Raw genomic sequence first — 17,870 nt, 5'->3', positions numbered from 1 at the left:
AGTCGTGTCCGACTCTGCGACCCCATGAATCACAGCACGCCAGGCCTCCCTGTCCATCACCATCTCCCAGAGTTCACTCAGACTCACATCCATCGAGTCCGTGATGCTATCCAGCCATCTCATCGTCGGTTGTCCCTTTCTTCTCCTGCCCCCAATCCCTCCTAGCATCAGAGTCTTTTCCAATGAGTCAACTCTTAGCATGAGGTGGCCAAAGTACTGGAGCTTCAGCTTTAGCATCATTCCTTCCAAAGAAATCCCAGGGCTGATCTCCTTCAGAACGGACTGGTTGGATCTCCTTGCAGTCCAAGGGACTCTCAAGAGTCTTCTCCAACACCACAGTTCAAAAGCATCAATTCTTTGGCACTCAGCCTTCTTCACAGTCCAACTCTCACATCCATACATGACCACTGGAAAAACCATAGCCTTGACTAGGCGGACCTTAGTCGGCAAAGTAATGTCTCTGCTTTTGAATATACTATCTAGGTTGGTCATAACTTTTCTTCCAAGGAGTAAGCGTCTTTTAATTTCATGGCTGCCATCACCATCTGCAGTGATTTTGGAGCCCAAAAAAATAAAGTCTGACACTGTTTCTACTGTTTCCCCATCTATTTCCCATGAAGTGATGGGACCAGATGCCATGATCTTCGTTTTCTGAATGTTGAGCTTTAAGCCAACTTTTTCACTCTCCTCTTTCACTTTCATCAAGAGGCTTTTTAGCTCCTCTTCACTTTCTGCCATAGGGGTGGTGTCATCTGCATATCTGAGGTGATTGATATTTCTCCCGGCAATCTTGATTCCAGCTTGTGTTTCTTCCAGTCCAGCGTTTCTCATGATGTACTCTGCATATAAGTTAAATAAGCAGGATGACAATACACAGCCTTGACGTACTCCTTTTCCTATTTGGAACCAGTCTGTTGTTCCATGTCCAGTTCTAACTGTTGCTTCCTGGCCTGCATACAGATGTCTCAAGAGGCAGGTCAGGTGGTCTGGTATTCCCATCTCTTGCAGAATTTTCCACAGTTTATTGTGATCCACACAGTCAAAGGCTTTGGCATAGTCAATAAAGCAGAAATAGATGTTTTTCTGGAACTCTCTTGCTTTTTCCATGATCCAGCGGATGTTGGCAATTTGATCTCTGGTTCCTTTGCCTTTTCTAAAACCAGCTTGAACATCAGGGAGTTCACGGTTCATGTATTGCTGAAGCCTGGCTTGAAGAATTTTGAGCATTACTTTACTAGCATGTGAGATGAGTGCAATTGTGCGGTAGTTTGAGCATTCTTTGGCATTGCCTTTCTTTGGGACTGGAAAGAAAACTGACCTTTTCCAGTCCTGTGGCCACTACTGAGTTTTCCAAACTTGCTGGCATATTGAATGCAGCACTTTCACAGCATCATCTTTCAGGATTTGAAACAGCTCAACTGGAATTCCATCACTTCCACTAGCTTTGTTCATAGTGATGCTTTCTAAGGCCCACTTGACTTCACATTCCAGGATGTCTGGCTCTAGATGAGTGATCACATCATCATGATTATCTGGGTCGTGAAGATCTTTTTTGCACAGTTCTTCTGTGTATTCTTGCCACCTCTTCTTAATATCTTCTGCTTCTGTTAGGTCCATACCATTTCTGTCCTTTATTGAGCCCATCTTTGCATGAAATGTTCCCTTGGTATCTCTAATTTTCTTGAAGAGATCTCTAGTCTTTCCCATTCTGTTCTTTTCCTCTATTTCTTTGCACTGATCGCTGAAGAAGCCTTTCTTATCTCTTCTTGCTTTTCTTTGGAACTCTGCATTCAGATGCTTATGTCTTTCCTTTTCTCCTTTGCTTTTTGCCTCTCTTCTTTTCACAGCTATTTGTAAGGCCTCCCCAGACATCCATTTTGGTTTTTTGCATTTCTTTTCCATGGGGATGGTCTTGATCCCTGTCTCCTGTACAGTGTCACAAACCTCATTCCATAGTTCATCAGGCACTCTATCTATCAGATCTAGGCCCTTCAATCTATTTCTCACTTCCACTGTATAATCATAAGGGATTTTATTTAGGTCATACCTGAATGGTCAAGCAGTTTTCCCTACTTTCTTCAATTTAAGTCTGAATTTGGCAATAAGGAGTTCATGATCTGAGCCACAGTCAGCTCCCAGTCTTGTTTTTGTTGACTGTATAGAGCTTCTGCATCTTTGGCTGCAAAGAATATAATCAATCTGATTTCAGTGTTGACCATCTAGTGATGTCCATGTGTAGAGTCTTCTCTTGTGTTGTTGGAAGAGGGTGTTTGCTATGACCAGTGCATTTTCTTGGCAAAACTCTATTAGTCTTTGCCCTGCTTCATTCCGCATTCCAAGGCCAAATTTGCCTGTTACTCCAGGTGTTTCTTGACTTCCTACTTCCTAAAAGCAGTTTTAGATTCACAGAAAATTGAGAGGAGGTATAAAGTTCCCTTGTATCCACTCACTCCCCCAGTACACAGTTTCCCCTATTATTAACATCTCACTTTAGTATGCACATTTGTTACAAATGATGAGCAAACATTGGTAGATTATTAATTGAAGTCCACAATTTACATTAGGTTCACTCTTCGTGTTTTACATGGTAAGGGTTTTGACAAATGTATGATGACATATTTCTATGGTCATAGTGTCAAAGATAGAAGTTTCACTGCCCTAAATATCCTGAGACCTCTTCACCTCTCAGTCTTTCCCTTCAACCTTTCAGGAACCACTGATCTTTTCACCATCTCCATATTTTTGCCTTTTCCAGAATGTCTTATAGTTGGTATAATACACTATGTCGCTTTTTCAGATTGGTTTCTTTTACTCGGCAATATCCATTTTAATTTCCTCTATAGCTTTCATTTTCTTCATAGCTCATTTTTTATCATTGAATCATATTCCATCTTCTGCATAATGTACAGTTGGTGTATTCACCTACTGAAAGATATTTCAGTTGCTTCCGAGTTTTGGCAGTTCTGAATAAAGTTGCAAGTTTGTGTGCACTCACAAATTTTCAGTTCATTTGATTAAATATCAAGGAGCATGATTTCTGAAGCATATTGTAAGCGTATGCTTAGCTTTGTAAGAAATTGCTATACTCTCTTCCAAGGTGGCTGTATATTTTGCATTCCCACAAGATAGATTTTTTAGGTATCAATTTAGACCATCTTATATCTACAGTTTATTGCTTTTCATTTGTGTGTGTGTGTGCTTCAAGTCTTAGGAGCAGAGACTAAGCCAGCTGAAGAGGTATTGTGGCAGAATAATGGCCCCCCTCCACAATGATTTCTGTGCCAATATCTATGAATATGCTGTGTTACATGGTGAGGAATTAAAGTTGCTAATCAACTGACCTTAAAACAAGAAGATCATCCTAAACTCTCCAAGTGAGATCAGCATAACCACAGGAGTCCTTTAAATGAGGAAAGAGGCAGAAGAATCATTGAGATGTAACGTGAGGAGACAAGGAATGCAAACACCTTGTGCTGTGCTGTGCTTAGTCGCACAGTCATGTATGACTCTTTTTGACCCCATGGACTGTAGCCTCTCAGGCTCCTCTTCCATGGGGATTCTCCAGGCAAGAATACTGGAGTGGGTTGCCATGCCCTCCTCCAGGGGTTCTTCCCAACCGAGGGACTGAACCGTCTCCCACATTGCAGGCAGATTCTTTACCATCTGAGCCACCAGGGAAGCCCCACAAACAACTTGTAGAAGTCAGAAAAGGAACCTGCCAACAGCTTAAGTTCAGCCTCAGGATCCATTTTAAACTTCTGAACTCTAGAACTTTTTATAAATTTGTATTGTTTTAAACCAAAGTGTGGCAATTTATTATACCAGTTACAGGGAATCACTACTGATGTATAGCTTCACCATCTCAAACTAGGATAAAGATTTTAAAAAGGGACAAGACTGTTTATGGTCCACATGTATTAATAATTCTAAGATTGAATGATCCAAGATTGAAAACATACGCCTATACAAAGACTGGTACACTGATGTTCACAGCAGCATCATTCTTGATAACTGAAGAGTGGGAACAACCTAAATGTCCATTATCCATTTTGTTTAATGAATAAAGTGTGGTTCATCTATACTATAGAATACTATTCATCCATAAAAAGAAAGGAAGTACTGATACCTGCTACTACACGGATGAACCCAAAGACATTATGTTAAAGAGGTCAGTCACAAGAGACCACATAGGTTGGAGTCTCATTCATATGAAACGTTGAAAAGACACTCCATAGAGGCAGAAAGTAGATTAGTTCTTACCAGAAGCTGAGAGCAGGGGGCAGAAGAAGGGAATAACTGCTCATGGGAACATGATCCCATTGAGGGACGGTAATAATGTTCTAAAATCAGCTAGTACCAATAGTTGCACAACTCTGTGAATATACTGTGTGTGTGTGTGTGTGTGTGCGTGCACGCTAAGTTGCTTCAGTTGTGTCTAACTCTGTGCAACCCTGTGAACTATAGCCCACCAGGCTCCTCTGTCCCCAGGATCCTCCAGGCAAGAACACTGGAGTGGATTGCCATTCCCTTCTCCAGGGGATCTTCCCAACCAAGGGATCGAACCGATGTGTCTTTCGTCTAACCTGCACTGGCAGGCAGGTTCTTTACCACTAGCGCCACCTGGGAAGCCCCAGGTGAATATACTAAAAAGCGCTAAATTATATATGCTAAAATACTGAAGGTTAAGGTATGTGAATTACATTCAACTGTATCCTAAGAACGCTGTTATTAATAAAAATATGAGGCCATTTCGTGGACGCCGGGGGTGTGAGAGCATCCGGGAACGCCGGGCGGGAGGGGACCAGGAAGACCTAGCCTAGGTTCTGTGGATTTGAACCTTCGCATTTCTAACCCAAGATCTTGAAATGCAGCGTGATTCCTGTCCATTGGACTGTAAAGTTTATGTAGGTAAGCTTGGAAACAATGGTAACAAGACTGAATTGGAACGAGCTTTTGGCTATTATGGACCACTCCGAAGTGTGTGGGTGGGTTGCTAGAAACCCTCCAGGCTTTGCTTTTGTTGAAGATCCCCGAGATGCAGCTGATGCTGTGCGAGAGCTAGATGGGAGAACACTCTGTGGCTGCCGAGTAAGAGTGGAACCATGGAATGGTGAAAAGAGAAGTCATAATCATGGCAAAGAGTTGGACACGACTGAGCGACTGAACTGAATTGAATCGTGGCCCACCTCCTTCTTGGGGTCGTCGCCCTCGAGATGATTATCGGAGTAGGAATCCTCCACCTCAATGCAGATCTCCAAGACGGAGAAGCTTCTCCCGCAGCCGGAACAGGTCCCTTTCTAGAGAAGAGAGAGAAATCACAAGCCGTCCCAATCTTTCTCTAGGTCTAGTAGCCGATCTAGGTCAAATGAAAGGAAATAAAAGACCAATTTCCAAGAGGAGTGTTGTACAGGAAATAACTTCATTTGACAGGAGTATGTACAGAAAATTCAAGGTTTGTGTGAGACTTCATAAGCTTGATGCATTTTAAAATGTTTTAGCTGTTCACATTTGTTTGTTGGAACAGTGAAATGGATCATATGAGGCATGTAATATCAAGAATTGTTACTTTACAATGTTCCCTTAAGCACAATTTAATTTGCTTTGAATTTTAGCCTTGCGTAGACTGATAATAAACCTCTTAACTCCTGCCCAGCTAAAGTCAATGTTTAACATTATGGAAGTAAAAACTGGCAAAAATTGGAAGATTTTTTTCAACATAGCTGGGATATGGTATGCAGCTGTAGTTAGGCAGTTTTTAAAAGCTGCTGTGAACTCAAAAGCCAGCTGGAAAAACTAAAGCTGCACCCTTAAACTAGATTAGAAGTTTAAAAATCCCACAGTCTTCACACTGGACAAAAGGTTGTCCAGTTGGTGTAGAATCTTAGAAGTTTCAAGGAAGTTAGTTTACCTTTGCTTTAGGTTGTAAGTTCCTTCTGTGATTGCTGTATATGAATACATAGCTCTTTGTAATGTTCTTTATTTGGAAATATGAGACTATTCAAGATAACAAATGTCCTGCCAGTTTAAGGGTACATTGTAGAGCTGAACTGTTACTGTGCAAGATTCTTTTTTCATTCTGTCATTTGTAATATGTTTTGTGAGAATCCTTGGGATTAAAGCTTTGGTTACTAAATAAATAAATAAAAATATGAAATAATCCACATTTGGGGACATGTACTGATGATCAGTTATTGAGTTCTGATGTGAATTTTGGAGATACAATTTTCCCTGGGAGAGATGAATAATGATATTTCCCTTTTAATCATTTGGGAGGCTGAGATTTTTCTAATAAATTGAACCTGAATTTCCCATTTTACAAAAGGCAACAAGAATACCAATTACACAAATGCACACTCACAGACTAGAGGAAAGAACTATCACAAACTCTCCAGAAGGTGAATAATACAGGACCCAAACAAACACTTCCCAACACAAATAGGCCTTAACTTCAGACACACATCAGAACCAACTGGCAAAAATGCCCAAATAGCACTTCGAGATCAAAAGAGAAGGTAGCTGGGTGCACACCGGTGGACTTACTGGATCTTGGAGCTCATCAGCTCGTCCAAAGGCATCTTTCCGTTCCACCAAGGAAGAGCGTACCTTGGTCAACAGTGCCAAGCAGGGGAGGAACAGCGAGGATCCCAAAACGAATGGTTTTAGAAGCTGCTAGGAACACCCTCTCAAACCCCTCCAGGGCCAGCAAGCCCCAAGCGGCGGCTGATTGCAACCACCCTGACAGCTCCACTCAGAAAACTCTATAAGCCAGATATCGCGAGAGCGCAGCCTCACGTTGGCGCCCAAATCTGTTAGCAGAAGTGAGTCCAGCTGCTCACAGTTCAAACGTCGGTAAAGACGCGAGGTTGGTGGAAAGGCAAGTTTGCTTTATTTTGAAGACTGGCAACTGGAGGGCGGGAGTGGAATGGGTAGGATGGACTCTGTCCAAAGGCTGACTCCTCTCCCCACTGACAATCAGTGGGCAAGAGATTTTTTAGATGGAGGCAAGGAAGGAGTCCATGCAGAAACAGAACAGCCGGCTCTGATGCTCATGCTGAAATTGGTCTTGCAGTGGTCTGATCAGCGTTATTTGATTGTTTCAAGAATAGTTAATCGATCATCAGTTCCAGGGTCCGTTTGTTCCATTTTTTTTTAATTTATTTATTTTTTATTTTACTTTACAATTCTGTATTGGTTTTGCCATACTTTGACATGAATCTAACACGGGTGTACATGCGTTCCCAAACCTGAACCCCCCGGCCACCCCCCTCCCCATAACATCTCTCTTGTTCCATTTTTTTGAGGCCAGTTCTTGGAATTGTGGTAGCTTGCTGCTGCTGCTGCTGCTGCTGCTGCTGCTAAGTCTCTTCAGTCGTGTCTGACTCTGTGCGACCCCATAGACGGCAGCCCTCCTGGCTCCCCCATCCCTGGGATTCTCCAGGCAAGAACACTGGAGTGGGTTGCCATTTCCTTCTCCAGTGCATGAAAGTGAAAAGTGAAAGTCGCTCTGCCGTGTCTGATTCTTAGCGACCCCATGGACTGCAGCCTACCAGGCTCATCCGTCCATGTGATTTTCCAGGCAAGAGTACTGGAGTAGGGTGCCTTATGTCATGATTATAGTCTGGTCATCATGTACTTAACTTTTTCAACCTGATGGGAGTTTCTGTATCTAGAAGACAGCTCCCAGCATATAGCTCAGAGTATTATTGATAGCCCTTGAGAAGAAACTAAAGATCCTTGACTTTGTTTAATGACAAAACTATTACTGTTTGGTCTAGTTTGACCATTTTCCTTTGTTTCGCTAATTAAACGTTTGGCTAAAGTTTTTCCACAGACAAGGGCAAGCTGAGAACATGGCAGGCAAGGATCTTAGGGTCCTGCTCCATTTCACTTGTATGTTAGTTAGGTAAAAACTCTTGCACAGCAGAGTTATGCACAGACCTAGAAGTAAATGCCTTTCAGACTGAGTGATCCACAGAAGAAGGATTGAAACTTTCTCTTCCCAGCTCTGGAAAGAAGTTACAATGTAGGACATTTTACAGTGATTCTGTGACACTACAAATTGTAATTGACTTTCAGATAACAGATTTCAGCTTTTTAATGCCCCCCAGGCATGTGATCATACATTAATACACACTTTGTGGAATCTGATTACTTAATTAAAACCTAGAGTTCTGTGATAGTCAAAACCTTCTGAATTTTTTCTCTGGCAAAAACATCATAATATGACATGAGCCACACAATTTCATGATAATCAGTTCAGGACTGCAAATGTTATTAATGCATTTTTATGGTTGCTTTTAACACATAATTAAGTACTATGACTGATACTCATCAAGTAAATTTCCAACAAATATTAATTGATTGATGCATCCTCTGAGATTATAGTAGCAAATTCAAGAAGAAAAATTTTTGAGAAAACAGTGGAATAATCTAATGAAAGTGATAAAATAAAGTTACACTGAAAAATCAAAACCTTTGCATTAATTTTTGTTTTGTGTGTATCTGGCTTTTTCAACTTTCGATGTGAAACCACCCTAACTTGCATCCAGAGGGTCTGATACCGCTTATTAAAATTTCCATTTTCTGGCAGGAGATGTGAGTTTCTATTGCCCTCTTAGCAAGCTTGATTTTTCAGAACTGGGCTCCCACTCAAATATTTATAAATGTCATTGTTAATGGTGCCTCATCTTTGTAGGAAAGGGAGGCAGCATGGTCAGCTGGCAAAAGTTCGTGCATCTCTTTAACAGCGTAGAACTGTTGCCGGGAAGGGATTTCTAGCCGGTGACGTCATTGCTTAGTGCGTCCTGCATCTAAACGGCCGCACGACCGACCTCTGACTAATGGAAGGTGCACGGAAGACGGGTGTATCCCTTCCAGACTTGGCTCATCCTCCATACTCTCTGACCCCTCATCTGCTCACTTAGGACCTTTTGGAAACCATGGATAGAAGATAGCAGGTCCTCCATCATCCTAGTCTCTGAATCACTCTGTGGAGCAGAGAACCCCCTCCCTTTTCCTGCATCGTGGACTTTACAGAAACCAGAAATACATGTTTGTTAGCTTAACCCGTTGAGGTTTGGAGTTTATTCATTACAGCAGCAAGTATTCCCTTAAGAAATACTAAGGTTCACTATTATACACTGAAGTCCGAGAAGAATATCTGGCACCTGGGAGACCCTCTAGAAGGACAAAGAAAAGTGCCATGCAAGAAAATTCCTTTGACTTCTGAGAAAGTCATTGTCTTTCCTCTCAATCAACCAGAACTCAAATCCTCCCTACATTATCCCCTTTAAAAAAAAATCTTTTATACTAGATGTCCTCAAACTTTTTTTCTGTAAAGGGCAGATAGTAAATAGTTCAGGCTGTGTGGGCCACACAGTCTCTGTCCCAACTACTCAACTCTGTCCTGGCCATAAACAGTCTTAAATGAATAAGTGTGGCTGGGTTCTAATAAGACATCATTTTCAAAGATAATCTGTAGGCTGGATTTGGTTCATGGGCTGCAGTGTACCAAGACTGATCTTATACTTTCATCATTTTCTATGATTGGATTGAACTTTTCCCCAAACATTTATCTATTCTTCAATTTTCCTATTTTGGAGCCTCAATATGGATATGTAAGGACAAGTAGATACTCTATTGGGATATTTTATGACTATTGGAATTTAGGCATATGCAGAAAAAAAAACTGGTGTAAGGGAACTTTGGATTTAGGAAATGTTTTCTAAGAAGGAAAGGAAGAAAAAAATGATTCCTGACGTGGAGTGGAGGATGCACTAACGTAAGGAGAAAACAAAATCAACATTGGATAATTAATAGGCAATAAAGTGAAGACATTTGCTGCATTTATTCATCCCCTGAACATATTTGTCTCTTTGCTCCAGACCTAGGGATTATAATGTGAAAAAGACAAACGTGGTACCATTTCAGAAATGACGGTTTAATTGGGGAGATACACATTTAACAAGTAATTACTACAAAGGGTGAAGAATGTAGGGACCTGGTGGTTACAGGGTAAAAACCAGAGCCTAACTAGGAAGAAGGGATTGGGAGAGTGAAAAGACGCCGGAAAGTGATGGCAGTGGGAGGAAGCTGACAGATGGCTTTGGAGTCTGGAGAAGACCGTTGAACACAAAGGTACATAACTTTGAAAGGCCAGTGGCAGATCTTGAGGTAGGGAATGAAAGTCAAAAGATTGGGAAGTTTTTAAGAATATTTTAAAAACTTTTAATGAGCTGTCAGATTAACTAAGAGGGTGAGGTGGTGAGGTGGGGAATGGATGGATGGAGGGTGGAGAGCAGCAAAGGGTGGAAGGTGGCTGTAACGGGGTAGCAATTTTAAAATGAGGAGTTTGGTTGTGTTTAGAAGAGGAAAGCCCTCTCTAGGTAATGCAGTTTGAGCTACACAATGAACGTCTGTCAATGTCTAGGGACCCTCCAGATAAGAAGGTGTAAGGTCACAAGGTTAAGCTAAAAGCCTGAAGGAAAATCGTCTGTTACTAGAGAAACAGCAATAATAACAGGAATACTCTGTTGGAGGTTTGTGTGAACTCACTACTGTTACTGCTGCTGCTGAGTCACTTCAGTCGTGTCCAACTCTGTGTGACCCCAGAGACGGCAGCCCACCAGGCTCCCCCATCCCTGGGATTCTCCAGGCAAGAACACTGGAGTGGGTTGCCATTTCCTTCTCCAATGCATGAAAGTGAAAAGTGAAAGTGAAGTCGCTCAGTCGTATCTGACTCTTCGAGACCCCATGGACTGCAGCCTACCAGGCTCCTCCACCCGTGGGATTTTCCAGGCAAGAGTCCTGGAGTGGGGTGCCATCGCCTTCTCCAGTGAACTCACTAACAAGTATCTGAAAGATCCATAAGGAGTCCTCTTGTCTGGGGCACGGAATGCAGGACAGAGTGACTGAGTAGAGCCAGGGCCAGAGACACAGGTTGGAGCCAGATGGCAGGAGGCTTTGAACGCCTGGGTCAGAGGCGATACCGTCAGGAACAACTGTGGGGTCCTGAGTAGCCAGAGCAGGATCTGGGCCGACAAGTTTTAGAAAACTAAGAAGAATTAGAGAGGAATAGCCTCGAGGCAAGGAAAACAGGTAAGAGACTCCATGAATTAGAGACTCCATGAATGGTCCAGGTAAGGAAGGGCTGGGAGAGAAGATGAACAGGCTTACGTTGCATTGTGAAACTGCTTCCCTTCTCAGAAACTCCTCAGAGTTAAAAGCGGCATCTGTTCAGCTGCCTGTGGCCCCATTTTTTACTAGATGAGAAACAGCACTGTATTCACAGCTGCTGACAATGTCTTTCCTTGTGCTCTGCTGTTTTAATTATGCTTGACATTCATCCCACACTTTTACCCAGCGGCAGCAAAATGAAGAAATGCCACTTCATTGGAAGTCAAATCAAAGTGAGGACACGTGCAATTATACAGTAATAGATTCTTACTCAAAAACCAGGAGCTTTCTAGGCTTAATGTACCGGTGGCTCCCTACCTACCACCCACTCCTGTATCTTGTTTTGATTTGATTGTAAGAAGCCTCAGCCCATAATTTAACTACAGACTTCCACCATAAAACAGTAACAGTTTAAAAAGAACAAAGAATCCAAAAACTACACTAGGAATCAGGTGGTACCTTTTTAGTATGGAACATTTCAACCAGATACCAAAGTAGAGAGACTAGTATAATAAACCCCTGAATGTATCACTCAGTTCCTACAATTATCATCACATTGCGCAACATCCTTCATTTATAATCCCACCTACTTTTACCCTTCATCCCCAATCTGGATTACTTTAAAGCAAATCTTTAGCATCCTTTTATTTCACCTATAGAGACTTCAAAATGTATCTTTTAAAGAGAAAGTTTTATTTTAATGCAGGCACAAAACCATTGCAATGCCTAAACTAAAAATAACAATTATTCTTCAATATCATTAAATATGTGGCCATGGTTTAAATTTCTCCAGTTGTCTTATAATATTTATCTGATATATTTTCTTTCTTATTCAAATGAAGATGCAACGAGACACCTATGGCAGAGGTCAATATAGCTTTGTCTCATTTAATTTATAGGTTCTCCACTTTTTGTTTCCTATTTATTTATTGAACAAACAAGGTCATTTGTCATGTAGTTTCCCACCTTATAGACTTACTGAATAGTTATGTGTATCCTTTACTTTAGTGCCTGGTTTTCCAATAAACGGATAATTAGACCCAGAGGCTTGATCAGAATTGGTTTTACTATTTTTGCAAGAGTATTTCATGAGTGGTCCTGAATTTTGTCATATCACATCACTGGGCTTTATGTCTTAGCTCTTCTTTTGGTGATATTAAGAGAAATAAATGGGTTAATGGGTTTTCAACCTGATTCAACTATTATAAAATTCTCCACTAGTTACCTCGAAGCAACAGTATATAAAATAAAAATAGAACAAATGTCTGATGGTTTTAAAAATGCCTGTTATTAGGAACTCATGGATTAAAAAAACTTTTGATGTGTTTCAACACATAGAAATCATATATTTTGAACGGACAAATTATTCCACCTTTCTCAAAGTGAGATGCCTCAAAATATCTTCTTCTTTTTCACTCTCCTTTAGTTTTTTTTGCTAGCTTCCTTGATTTTTGGCAGAAGAGGCTCTTTTGGTATTTACCTGAGTCTGTATTCAGCCATTTACTCCAACAACCCTGTTTCCTTTTAGTGGGAAACAGTATTTAGAAACCACAGTCTAAGCATAAAGGTGCTTATTGCCACAGGCCTTTCAAAGGACAGAACTAGGATTTTTTTTTTTTCAAGAAAAAAATGTTTCATGAGTATGAACTAATATGATAATAAATTTACAGCTTTTATTTAACTTGTTTGCTTGTATAGTTGTATCTCCTTTCTCATATACTGTGAATTTGGTTTCTAATGATATTCAATTAACAAAATTATTTCTTTGCCTAATTCTAACAATATACAGTTTCAAAATGATCATGATTATTACTAACAATATGAATTGTCTTTCATCAAAGGCTGAGATAAGACACAACCATATGCATGCACAGTGTTCTCTGCAGGGTGACAGTCCTTAAGTGGGCTTCCCTGGTATCTCAGCTGATAAAGAATCCACCTGCAATGCAGGTGACCCCAGTTTGATTCCTGGTAGGAAGAAACCCTGGCGACGGGAATGGCTACCCACTCCAGTATTCTTGGGTTTCCCTGGTGGCTCAGTTGGTAAAGAATCTGCCTGCAATGTGGGAGACCTGGGTTTGATCTCTGGATTGGCAAGATCTCCTGAAGGAGGGAATGGCAGCCCACTCCAGTATTCTTGCCCATGGACAAAGGAGCCTGGTGGGCAATAGTCCATGGAGTGGCAAAGAGTTGGACAAAACTGAGTAACTAAGCACAGCACAGCATTCCTGATGTATTCCTCCTGGAGTTCAAGAAAAAGTTTGGTCCTGGCCAGTATACAGTATTTTACAAGATGATTCTTGTAGAATAACATCTTTCATATCCTGTTTTTTCCATGACTGTTAGGAAACTTAAAACTTGAATTCATGACTGATGTACCTTTCAACTTGGATTTTCTAGGTTATTTCTTCACCAGCTCTCCAAAGTCACTGTTTTTGCTGTCATCAGTTCTCATTTAAATGACTACAGTCATTACTAACTAACCACTGTCCCAACTTCCTCTACTTCTAATTCTTACTCCACACTGCTCTGGAGTGATTTTTCCAAAATCCAGATGTGGTGATCTAACACACAAATATGGTCTCTCTGATGGTTCAGAGCTTTCCACAGTCCCCTTCAAGGTCACCTCCAAGCATTCAGGCTAGAAATTAAGTTAGGTAAATATGCTTATATAAAATTATAATTTGTAATACTTCAAAAACATTAATAGAAAAAGAAAATGTCTAAAGGGCAGGTAAAGAATATATGGTTCCAGACTCTTATTTATGACTAGATATTTTTTAGTAATGTACCTATAGAAGCATATAAAACTGATGTGTATAGAATCTGGAATGCTCTCACTTATTCAACAAATGAGAGATATCTAGGTACGGACCTTGAATTGGTGACTCACTGGCCAAATTCAGCCATTAGCCAGGCTTAACTTCTTATGGGCAGCATTTTATTTTAAGTTTATTTTTAGATGGACCACTTTTAAAGTCTTTATTGAATATGTTACATTGCTGTTTCTATTTTATGTTTTGATTTTTTGGTGGTGAGACATGTGGACACCAGGGATCAAACCTGCACCCACTACGTTGGAAGTCAGCGTCTTAACCACTGGACCACCCGGAAGTCCCTGGACAGCATTTTAGCGTTGCATCTTGAGTCCTTTTACATAGACATCTACTGACAACTTTACTACACCTGACTAGTCCACCAATTTATTTCAGTGACTGCAAGACCCCAGGGGGTTTAGAACTTATCATTCTTGGTAGAAAGTTAAAAGGTCCACAAGAGGTGTTCAAATGAGGCCCCTCTCATCATAATTGATTTTGCCTCCCCAGTACTAGTGCGCTGTCTGCTTCTCTTATCCTTTCCAGCTCTTACTCTAAATGTGCCTGAAATTCCAGAGGAAAGGGCTGTTTTCCTACCAGTCTAAATAAGAAGTAAACAAACAAAGTAATAAATCCATAGGTAAAGTAGTGAGACAGCATTCCTGATCAGGTGGCATTTAAACTGAGACTTGAAGCTGGAGGAGTGAGCTAGGCAAAGCACCAAAGCCTATTCTAAGAAAAGAAACAGCAAGTGCAAAGGGCCTGCAGCAAAGAGGCTGATGTGTTAGATCAGCTTGACGGAGGCTCAATCAGAAAGAGCAAGAATGACTGTGATGTTGAAAATATTGCCAGGGTTTGGAATGTAAAGCACCTCTAGACCCCATGAAGGAGTCTGGGTTTTATTTAACGAGTGTTAAGACTGGAAGAAACACAAGCTGGAATCAGGATTGCCAGGAGAAATAACAATAACCTCAGATATGCAGATGACACCACCCTTATGGCAGAAAGTGAAGAGGAACTAAAAAGCCTCTTGATGAAAGTGAAAGTGGAGAGTGAAAAAGTTGGCTTAAAGCTCAACATTCAGAAAATGAAGATCATGGCATCCAGTCCCATCACTTCTTGGCAAATAGATGGGGAAACAGTGGAAACAGTGTCAGACTTTATTTTGAGGGGCTCCAAAATCACTGCAGATGGTGACTGCAGCCATGAAATTAAAAGATGCTTACTCCTTGGAAGAAAAGTTATGACCAGGCTAGATAGCATATTCAAAAGCAGAGACATTACTTTGCCAACTAAGGTCCGTCTAGTCAAGGCTATGGTTTTTCCTGTGGTCATGTATGGATGTGAGATCTGGACTGTGAAGAAGGCTGAGCGCCGAAGAATTGATGCGTTTGAACTGTGGTGTTGGAGAAGACTCTTGAGAATCCCTTGGACTGAAAGGAGATCCAACCAATCCTTTCTGAAGGAGATCAGCCCTGGGATTTCTTTGGAAGGAATGATGCTAAAGCTGAAACTCCAGTACTTTGGCCACCTCATGCAAAGAGTTGACTCATTGGAAAAGACTCTGATGCTGGGAGGGATTGGGGCAGGAGGAGAAGGGGACGACAGAGGATGAGATGGCTGGATGGCATCACGGACTCAGTGGACGTGAGTCTGAGTGAACTCCGGGAGTTGGTGATGGACAGGGAGGCCTGGCGTGCTGTGATTCACGGGGTCAAAAAGAGTCAGACACGACTGAGCGACTGAACTGAACTGAAGTGGACATGCCCCAGGAACAACCATTGCTAGGAGGCTGTTGTATCACACAAGGTGAGGGATGCTGGTAGTTAGACCAGGTGCAGTGGTGGGGGTGGAGAAAGTGAGTGGATGAACGTGATACACGTTTGGAGGATGAACTGACAGGAATTGCTGCTTGGCTGGTCGTGAAGGCACTAGAGGAGAAGTATTCAAGGATGACTCCCAGGTTTAAGGAGTTATTAACTGAGCGGGTGATGGTACCATTTTCCAGGAAAGGCAGGAGGTGGGGGCGGTGGTGGGATATGAATTAAGTCACATGGTGGTAGTGGGGGAAGGGAGAGCCTGACTCCTTCTGCAACTGTCTGGTGTGAAATCCACCGGTCACTCACGGATATGGGATTCAGAGGAGAAGTTCCTCCCTGGAGACAGGTCAGCCTTGGCTAAAGATGAAATGTCAAGACTTAGTGAGCGTGTGGACAGAAAAGAGGAGGAGGGACACAACTGAAGACCAGTGACCTGCAATAATAGGAGCTGGAGTAAAGCAGGAAGTGTCAAAGAAAGAGCCCATTTTCTTGGGCTCCGAAATCTCTATGGATGGTGACTGCAGCCATAAAATTAAAAGATGTTTTCTTCTTGGAAGGAAAGTTACGACAAACCTAGACAGTGTATTGCTTCCCAGGTAAAGAACCTGCCTGCCAGTGCAGGAGACTTAAGAGATGCTGCTCGATCCCTGGGTTGGGAAGATCCCCTGGAGGAGCAAGCACATGGCAACCTACTCCAGTATTCTTGCTTGGAGAATCCCATGGACAGAGGAGCCTGGTGGGTTACTGTGCATAGGGTTGCAAAGAATTGGACATGACTGAGGCAAATTAGCACACAGACAGTGTATTAAAAAGCAGAGACATCACTTTGCCAGGAAAGGTCCGTATAGTCAAAGCTATTGTTTTTCCAGTAGTCGTGTATGGATGTGAGAGTTTGACCATATAGATGGCTGAGGGCTAAAGAACTGATGCTTTTGAATTATGGTGCTGGAGAAGACTCTTGGGAGTCCCTTGGACTGCAAGGAGATCACACCCTGAATATTCGTTGGAAGGACTGATGCTGAAGCTTAAGCTCTAATACTTTGGTCACCTGATGCGAAGAACCAATTCATTGGAAAAAAACCCTGATGCTGGGTAAAATTGAAGGCCAAAGGCGAAGACAGCAGCAGAGGATGAGATGGTTGGAAAGCATCAATGGATGACTCAATGGATATGAATTTGAGCAAACTCTGGGAGACAGTGAAGGACAGGAAAACCTAGAGTGCTATAGTCCATGGGGTCGCAAAGAGTCATACATGACTTAGCAATGGAACAAGAACAACAGCCAAGGAAAATGTCTTGAGGAGGAACAGCTGGACTGGAAGAAACAGCACAGGGAGAGTGTGACGTCACCAGAGCCACACAGGAAGAAGGCATCATCACCCCGTTGAATGATGCTCAGAGGACCAGGAAGGTGAAGATGCTGTAGAGTGTCACCAAGTGTGGGTCCTTGGTGCCTGGAACAGAACAGCTTTGGTGAGTGGCAGCACGGAAGCCAGAGGGAACGAGGCTGAAGAGAACATGTGCGGAGAAGATGTTGATGATGGATGAAGCAAGTACCTGAGCTTCTCCGTAAGTGGCTCTGCGTGTCTGCTGTGAGCTCCTCGGATAGCCTAGAGAAGCATGAGACAGTGCAGGGAGAGTTTATGCTACCTTCAGCACCTCTTTCCAGTTGAGAAAGTCACCGTTTTCCCTGGTTGAGTCACTGCTAGTGGTTTTCAACCAGCTTACTCTTTTGTCAGAGATAGTTTTCCAACGTGGCTGTCATTCTGCTCGTCCATGTACTTCAGGGCCCAGGGTTATATCAAGATGGTATGTTGGCATCTGTACAAGTTGAATTGATTTAAAACTTGGGCTTGGTAAGAGAGTCTCTCGAGATATAACACCTGCCTTCTGGCAGGCTTGAGGCGGGGAAGCAAATCATACACAGCAAATATCATTTACACCATCCTAACACGTTCATCGCGCACTCACAAAATCCTAAGAAAGGGATGGAGAATGCACATGGGACAGAGAAGCTCATAAAACGGGAAATATATCATCATTTAAGAATGGACGATCT

The 17,870-nt window shown here is 42.1% G+C and overlaps 1 pseudogene; it reads left to right on the top strand.

Annotated features, from left to right (window-relative positions):
* Positions 1 to 4,760: 4,760 nt before the first annotated feature.
* On the top strand, positions 4,761 to 5,527 carry LOC120867892 (annotated as a pseudogene).
* The last annotated feature ends 12,343 nt before the right edge of the window (positions 5,528 to 17,870 follow it).

This window comes from Oryx dammah, unplaced genomic scaffold (genome assembly GCF_014754425.2).
Source record: "Oryx dammah isolate SB20612 unplaced genomic scaffold, SCBI_Odam_1.1 HiC_scaffold_9, whole genome shotgun sequence".
Taxonomy (NCBI): Eukaryota; Metazoa; Chordata; class Mammalia; order Artiodactyla; family Bovidae; genus Oryx; species Oryx dammah.
This window is presented reverse-complemented; position numbering and strand designations above follow the sequence as displayed.